This window comes from Phragmites australis, chromosome 14 (genome assembly GCF_958298935.1).
Source record: "Phragmites australis chromosome 14, lpPhrAust1.1, whole genome shotgun sequence".
In the NCBI taxonomy this organism is placed as follows: domain Eukaryota; kingdom Viridiplantae; phylum Streptophyta; class Magnoliopsida; order Poales; family Poaceae; genus Phragmites; species Phragmites australis.
In genome coordinates this window covers 10854291-10862911 of record NC_084934.1, presented here as the reverse complement: position 1 = coordinate 10862911, position 8621 = coordinate 10854291, and positions in this window count along the sequence as shown.

The following is an 8621-nucleotide window of genomic DNA, read 5'->3' as shown; positions in this document are numbered from 1 at the left end:
AGAACCGCAGATGCCACCCCCGCAGACGGCCCCGCGCTGGACGACTGACCGCCCCGGCCTCCCTCCTCGCCAGGCGACGGCGACAGCGGGGACGCCGGCGCAGGAATGAAAGTCCGGGGGCGCTTCCCTCCGTTCCCCGGTGCTATCGCCGCCTCCCTGTCGGTGGCGCCTCCTTCTCTGGCTTGGCGGCTGCTGCCCGCAGCAGCCCCACCGCTGGCCTGCGGCTCGCCACCTGCGGTGCCCGGGCCACTGGTCTACGCCGGATCGCTTGCGGCCTCCTCATCCAACCTGGGGATCTGAATGGTCCCGGGGTTTTGGCGCCCTGGCCTGTCGACCAGCCCCTGGGCGTCGAACTCCGGCAGCTTCACCTGCAACGCCACCCGATCAGGATTGGCACAGAGCGCTAGCTCCTTCCACGGGAGCTCCGCCTGGCTCAGGTCGTCCACCCCGATCACCACCCGGAGCAGGCCCCTCAGCGCCGGCTTACCCAGGTCCCACTCCTCGCCGATCTGGGTCCAGGTGATGTCCTGGGGGCCGGTGTAAAACCAGCAGGGCCGGGCCCGCTCCTGCAGGGGCGCCAGGCGGCGGCGCAGGTAGTCCGCCACCACCATCACCGAAGTAAGCCCGGCCTGGCGCAGGAAGTCGATGCGCTCCAGGACCGGCGCCATCCGCGGGTCCATCTGCGGCGGCACCTCCCAGGTCGCCTTCTGGGGTTCCGTCGCCATCTCCGGCAGAGTGAGACAGTCGTGGGGGCTGACATCGACGTAGAACTAGTCGCACCGCTAGTCCTCCCACTTGCTCCGCAGCACATGGGGAATGTATTGCTCCCCCAGGCCGTCCCGCAGCTGGAAGTTGCAGCAGCCGGTGACGTCCGCGGTGGAGAGGCCCCTCTTCTTCCCGGCCGACCGCAGCACGAAGAAGTGCCGGAAGAGCGTCACTGATGGTGGCACCCCCACGAACATCTCGCAGAGGTGGGCGAAGACCGCCAGGATGACGACGGAGTTGGGGCTGAGATGAACCAACTGGATCCCGAACATTTCTAGGATTTGAAGAAAGAACACCGAGAATGGCGGCACCAGCCCGACCGCCACGAAGGAAGTAAAAAGAACGATGCGCCCCGGCTGGTTGACCACCGGCGGGAAGCTCGCCGGCGCCACCACCGAGGCCTCCCGCTGGCCCTCGGGGACCATCAGCTTCCGAACCCTGTCCGTCGCATCCTCGTTCACCAGCCGAAACTCCAGCAGTATGCTGTCGGGGGTCTGGTCGTGGCGGCTTCCTCCTGCTCTCGACATCTCGTCGGGGTGGGGGACGATCTGGACGGTGGGGGAAGAAGGATGCTCTGATCGCCTAAGGAAAGTCTAGGGCTCAGGAGCGCAAAGAAGGCAAGAGCTTGATCGCAGGATGGCGTAAAGAGGGGGGTGGTTCGCTCCCCTCCTCCTTTTATACCCTAGGGAAATTCAAACGTCACCTGCCATGGCGCGCTCGGCGGGACGGTTTCCTCGATCAACGCAACCGCTAGGCGAATCTCCCACAGGGCGTGCGGTGTCAGCAGTTGCCAGGTGTATTTTCCTCGATTTGCGCGGTTACCACCTGTGCCGCCTGCCTCGTTATCATGCGCCGCCCGTCCTGTTGTCACACGCCTTGGGAGTCGTTTGGGCGCGCGTCCGTTCGGCTCCCCGTTGGGCCGTACCAGAGGCCCGGACCGGAGGGACCACCGTCTGAAAGTTCGCCACGTGGCGTCAGTACCGGCTTCGGCCTCATTGATGATGAAGGGCCCATCCGCAGTCTTTGGGCCATTGCCTGCCAATGGGCCCGGGGGCTGCTGTCGGTGTATCAGGAACCGGGGGTCCCCGAATCCCGAGGCCAGGCCAGCAATCCGCCACATGGCGCCATCCCGCGGAGTCTCTCCTGCAAGGTGAAAAAGATCGAGTCCCGGGAGAGGGCGCTCGGGGTCATAGTCGGTGGCCCCCGAAGTACCCCAGTTCCCCGATGATCCACGAAGTCTAAGTACTGGGAAGAAAGTGCTCGGGAAGGTGAACGGTGACCTCCGAGCACCCAAGTCCCCCGACGACCAGGAAAGTTAAGTACCTGGAGAAACATGCCCGGGGTTGCTAGCGGTGGCCCCTGGGCACCCAAGTATCCCGAGGACCCACCGAAGGAAGTTCCGGGAGAGAGTCCTCGGGGTTGCGTGCAGCAGCCCCCGAGCACTCGGTTCCCCGAGGATCCGTACAAGTGTGCCCGGGAGATAGTGCTCGGGGAGGTGAACAGTACCCCCGAGCACTCGGTACCCCGACGACAAGAAAGGGCATTCTTGGGAGAGAGTGCTCGGGTAGGCGAACGGTGACCCCCGAGCACTCGGTACCCCGATGACCCAGGGAGCCCCCTGGCAGTGGCCCCCGAGGGGCCCACCGATGAGGTGTCAGCTAGTCAAAGGCCCAAGGCCGCATTTAAAGAGCGTGCATGGCCTATCACCTCCAACTGCTACCGCTGCACTCAGCGTCAGTTCCTGCCACGTTCTGGCAGAGGGGCGTGGGGTTATTAATTGCACGGGTCCCATCCCGTGCCATCCGGCCCGTCTCGGGATAACGTCGTAAGGGCCGAGGTGTTCCGTCTGTCGCGCTGCTATGGCAGGGGAACAAGACAGGGCGGGCACGTCGGGCCGCTCTGCGGCTGCCCGGTGGGCCCTCTCCACGGCGCCCGCTGCTAGTGCATTTATGGTGACGGATGACTGGGCGTGCGACGCATTTTCCACCCCCGCTCACTTCGCCCAGAGGAAATGATGATGCCCTTTCCATTTATGGTGTCTCAGAACTCGTGCTCCCCCTCCCATTCGGGGCACGCTGCTGCCGGCGGGTATTTAAAGCCCCCGGCGGCATAAAAAGAAGAAGAAGAAGGAGAGCTCAGTAGTGTGGGAAAACACAACACAAGAGAAACAACGACTGAGAAGTGAACAACACGAGATAGGTCGAAGAACAAAGAGCCCCAGGCTCTAAGATAGACCAATATTCTTGTAACCAGCAACATCCTTGAGGGACTTCCTCAGGGCATTTATAGTATCCATACAGGAGTAGGGTATTACGCCCCCGTGTGGCCCGAACCTGTCTAAACACCAGTGCATTTACTCCTTTCCGCATTAGATCATTCTGCACCGCCGGCCATCGCATCCATACCCATTTATTTCTCAGGCGAACATATTCAGGATCATCCCCTCGGTCGAATCTCTAAAAAGGGGTCCCCCAGGGTCCCTGCGACAGGAGTTCACCCTCCAACACCATGACTTGACCAAATGCAAGGTCATGTGAGGCATCATCGATAAGGAGCTTGGGGAACGCAAACCCTGGCACGACGATGATGGTGAGGATGGGGCCAATCCTGACCAGTCGGCTCTGGGCTTTCAACAGGTCGAGCACATGGTCCACCATATCTTTAGGGGCGCCGCAACATATTCCTCAAATAGGGTGTACAAGTTAGTGGTCCATGAGGTATGCATGATCATGCCAGGCCCGAGTCCATGCCTGAAGTGGTTTGAGGTACCCCTCACCTTTAGCCAAGTGGACCACCCTGCATACGTCAAGCACCCCGGTCGTTACCCTATCGTGGTCAAGCCCATGGTGCACAATATTTGAATGGGCAGCATGCAGATCGATGTGGTCGTAAAAAGCAGGACCAAGGAAGACCTGGTCACAGACCTCTGAGAAACATTTGACAACCTTCAGAAGTATCTCATGATGCTGAACCCAGAGAAATGCACGTTCGGAGTTCCACCAGGGAAGTTGCTTGGTTTCCTCATGTATAGTCGAGGGATAAAAGGAAACCCTGACAAGATCAAACCCATCAACCGGATGGGATCCATGACCAGCTTAAAGGAAGTCCAGAAACTAAATGGGTGTGTGATAGCTTTGAGTAGGTTCATCTTATGGATAGGAGAAAAGGGGCTGCTACTATTCAAGCTCCTGAAGAAAAGTGACCACTTCCTGTGGATGCTAGAAGCGGAGACAGCCTTCCAGGATCTCAAAAGGTACCTCTCTTCCCCCCTGTACTAACCGCTCCTCGACAAAATGAGGAGCTCCTGTTCTATGTTGCATCTACCCCACAGGTCACGAGTGTGGTCGTAGTCGTCGAGCGTGAAGGTCTTCAACAACTAATGTACTACATCAATGAAGTCTTGCACAATGCGAAGGCTCGGTACCCACAGGCACAGAAGCTGCTATACGCTATGCTGATAGCCTCTCACAAGCTCAGGCACTACTTCCAGGCCCATAAATCATGGTAATCTCTTTGCTCCCAATTAGGAAAATCCTTCATAGTAGGGATGTAGTAGGAAAAGCAACAAAGTGGGCAGTAGGGCTTGGGGAGTTTGAGATTCAGTTCATGCCTCGAACGGCTATCAAATCCCAGGCACTGGTCGATTTTGTGGTTGAGTGATCATCCTTAGAGTTTGAGTAGGAATAACAACCAGAGGTGGAAGAGCATTGGACCATGCACTTCGATGGATCGTTCACGCTGAAGGGAGCGAGGCCTAAATGAGTCTTTACATCACCTACCGGTGACACCCTTAGGTACGTAGTTCAATAATATTTTTCATGACACTAACAATGTTGCAGAATATGAGGATATCTTGTTAGGAATAAGAGCAGCTTCCACACTTGGTAAAAAATGCCTGCTAGCGAAGGGGACTCGGTACTAGTCTTAAACCAAGTGCAAAATGAGTTTCAGTGCTCTGACTCGACATTGGCAGCATACCTCGCTGAAGTGAGAAGGATAGAGTGACGCTTTATAAGTTTCAAGGTTAAGCGTGTCCTCCGCAGGGATACTTCCTCACCGATGAGCTGGCCTGCCTAGCTTCTTCTCGTGAACCCATCTCGGTTGGAGTCTTTGAAGAAAGACTCACACGACCATCCACCCTCGGTCTCAACCTAACATGAAGGGGATGCTCTGCTTGGAAATAGAGCACCCGATGTAACACCTTTGGAGGCAATGCCTCCCTCTATGTAGTCCTTCGGTGGCTATCATGTGGTCACCCAGCTTGATTTTGGTACGACTTAGATGGATCAGATCTTGTCATACCTTCAGAATTAAGCAATCCATGATAACAATGCATCAACAGAAAAGGTCATGCCGCAAGCCCATAGATACTCCTTGGTAGAGGGACACCTCTACCGTAGGGGGAACAATGGCCTTTTACTAAAATGCATCATTCAGGAAGAGGGGAGCATAGTGGTTTCTGATATCCACAAAGGCATATGTGGTAGACACACTTCATACCACACTCTGGTCGGAAAAGCATCTGGCAAGGATTCTATTGGCCCATGACCCTTCAGAATGCCATGTCAATACTATGGCCAACAAACCAACCTACCAGCCTAAGCACTGCAAATCATACCACTCTCTTGGCCTTTCGCTGTCTAAGAGCTCGATACCATGGGACCGTTCCCTAAAGCCCCTAGAAGTTTTGAATTCTAGTTCATGGCAGTCGATAAATTCACAATGTGGATTGAAGCTGAGCCTGTCAGGAAGATCACCGCTGCAACAACAATTGAGTTCATATGAGGGTTGGTAATGCAGTTTGGCAGTCCAAACCACATAATTACGGACAACAGGACTCAGTTCGCTAGTAGTGCTTTCAGAGACAACCACAAAGAGATCGAAATCAAAGTTTGCTACGCATCGGTGGCACATCCCCAAAGCAATGGACAGGTCAAAAGGGCAAATAAGATGATACTACAAGGGATCAAAAACCTGGGTCTTTGATCCGCTTAAATGCTATTCAAGTTGTTGGGTGGATGAACTCTCCGAAGTACTCTGGTCACTACGAACAACCCCTAGTGGGGCTTCGGCTCAAACTCCTTTCTTCTTGGTCTTTGGCGTGGAGGCAATGCTCCCCTCCGAGATCACCCTTCAGTATCATCGAGTGACCAGGTACTCAGATGACGACCAGGTGGTGCGATGGGAGGATGGCATTAACCTAATCGAAGAGTTCCACTATCATGCTCTAATTTGAGCAGCTCGATACCAACAGAGCCTCAGGCGCTATCATGACCGCAAGGTTTGGGAGCGAACCCTGGTCGTAGGCGATCTCGTCGTTAGGTAAATCTTCAATAAGGCAGGTCGAAATAAGCTCTCCCCCAAGTGGGAGGGACCCTACAAAGTGGTCGATGTTACTCGACCTGCTGCGATTAATTTATCCATGGAGGATGTCGTCGAATTGCAAACCTCCTGGAACATAACCCAGTTGTGCAAGTTTTATGTGTAAGACTGCTTGAAAGCGAGCCCTTTTTTTCTTCTGTTTTGCAGGATTTCTCGGACAACATCGAACTGCTCTCGACTTGTAAGTTTTTCTAATTCAAAGACCAGACATTCTATTTTGCAGGATATCCTAGACAAGAATGGTCTCCTGTCAGTTTGTAAGTTTTTCCAATTCAAAGACTAGGCACTCTGTTTTGCAAGATCTCTTGGGCAAGAACAGTCTCCCATCGGCTTGTGAGTTTTTCCGATTTGGCGGTTGGACCACCTAGTTAGCTGCTTTTCAGGTTATCAGATGGTTAGGGTCTAGAGCATTTTAGGATTCCTTTTCATGCTGCTAGTTTATTTTGCATGTTCGCTCATATGGTGAGAACCAAATCAATTCGGAGGAATTGAAATCTACCATTCACTTAATGTAAGTGTTATGGGTGGTTGAGAGATAACGACCACGAGGCCACAAGTCCAAACTCGGGTTGAGTGTTGATCGCCACCGAAGGGCATGTTATCCTAAGGGCTTTCCTAGGCACCATGAACCTAGCTAGCAAGCGGTACAGAAAGCCTCAGTACCCTCTAGAAATAATGGGCAATCAGAGTCTACTCATTACATGAACATGGAGAAAATTTATATAAAAATGAGTCCTTAGGTTATAAAAAGTCCGCTCGGGTAATGCCCTAGGGCTGTTTCTAACGATTTTATTTAGTGTCCCCCGGATCCAAAGATGCCCCTCAACGGATCGAATCGGACAGTCCAAAGGAGGGAGCAAGCTACATATAGAAATAAGTCTGCATGGTCGTCGAGCTTCGCCGTGGTCCGCTGAACACCATCAAAGCCTGAGAGACTACCAGAGCAAGGTAGAGGTTAGGGAAGTGCTCACTGAAGCAGGCAAGGGCAAGGCCGGTGCCGAAGATTTCAACCTCACAAAGGTGGTCACCGAAGGTCTCGCGAACCCTCTGCTCGAGGTCACATACCTCCTTGGAGGCTGCTAGGAACCAATTGATATGATCGGTAACGGTGTTCCTGAAAGTTGGGTGAACATGAATGTCAGCGGCACGGAGGAGTGAGTCAAAGGGGGTGAACGCCCATCTTTGGAAATCATAAAAATATTCCCGCCGTTGGTCTTTTTCCCTTGCCTTCCTATCCAAGTACCTTTGTACCACGCGTAATTCCTCCTGACAAGCTGGTCGAAGAAACAGGTCACAAAACACATAGGAGTTAGCTAGTTGGGTCATACTCGACTAGTCTAAGACTAGACGTTGCTTAGTATGTGGAAAGACTGGCACACCTCAAAGATTGCTTTGCAGGTTCTCTCGCTCGACTGCGAACCCAAGTTCACACTCGGCCACCGCTTCCTGACTGCGCTAGTCGTTGGTGTCGTTGATGACTGTGGTCGGGGGCTCGAAGCGAGCAGGAGGTTCTGCCAATTCATGGACTCTACGACCAAAGCGATGACACAAGCCCATCAAAGAAACAAAAAACTTCATTCAAAGTATGATACAAGAAAAAGTTATAATCTGGTATTTACTCTTCAATTGTCTCCACCCTGAAGCCCCCAGGCACTCCGCCTACAACCTTTCCTCAGCTTCGGGACCGGCGGCTGAGACCACCTCCCTGATGACCTCGAGGTTGAAGTTGGGGTCGTGGCTGTGGTAGCACTAGAGCACGTCGTCCGCTACCCTCGCCGCCAGTATGCCTGGGAACTAGTTGAACTTCTCTGCCAGTAAGGATGCAGTATGATGCTCATCAGGGGCTCTGCATCGCCACGAAGGCATCCTGAAGAAAGTCGTGGGTCATTCGCTCATCCTCCATCAGCTTGGAATGTCGAGCGATGAACGCGTCCTTCTCCTCTTGAAGTGCGGCCTTCTCCTGCTGAAGCATGGCATTCTCCCTCTGAAGCGAGCGGCTCGCCTCCTTTTCTTCAGCCACCAGCCTCTCTAGCTTGGTGCATCTACGGTTTGCCACCTCCTTCTTAGCCATCAGCTTGCTGATGGAGGTGGGGAGGCTAGCGACTAGAGAGAGCAGGTTGGAGGCAAGAGTAGGTTGCACAATAGACTCTAAAGTTACGGGGGTCATGGCGACCGCTTCCGGCATCAGGGCCACTGATGACCTCGCAAAGCCACTGAGTTGACTGGGTGAGGAGGAGGCCATATTTGCAGACAAGCCGGGAGAGGTTGGTGTCCCACAGGCTTGCTTGGACACTCCCATGAAAGTCGAATCATCCGCCGGTCTCTTCTCCCCATGCTTGGAGGCTTGGCGGGCAGTCTAGTCACCTCTGGTTGGCTCAAGGCTAGTCATTCTCGTGTTCTTGTGTCCATTCGATCCCTCCACAAGAAATGTAGATCAACACGCCCGTCGTCCGGTATACCCTGCATTCATTGTA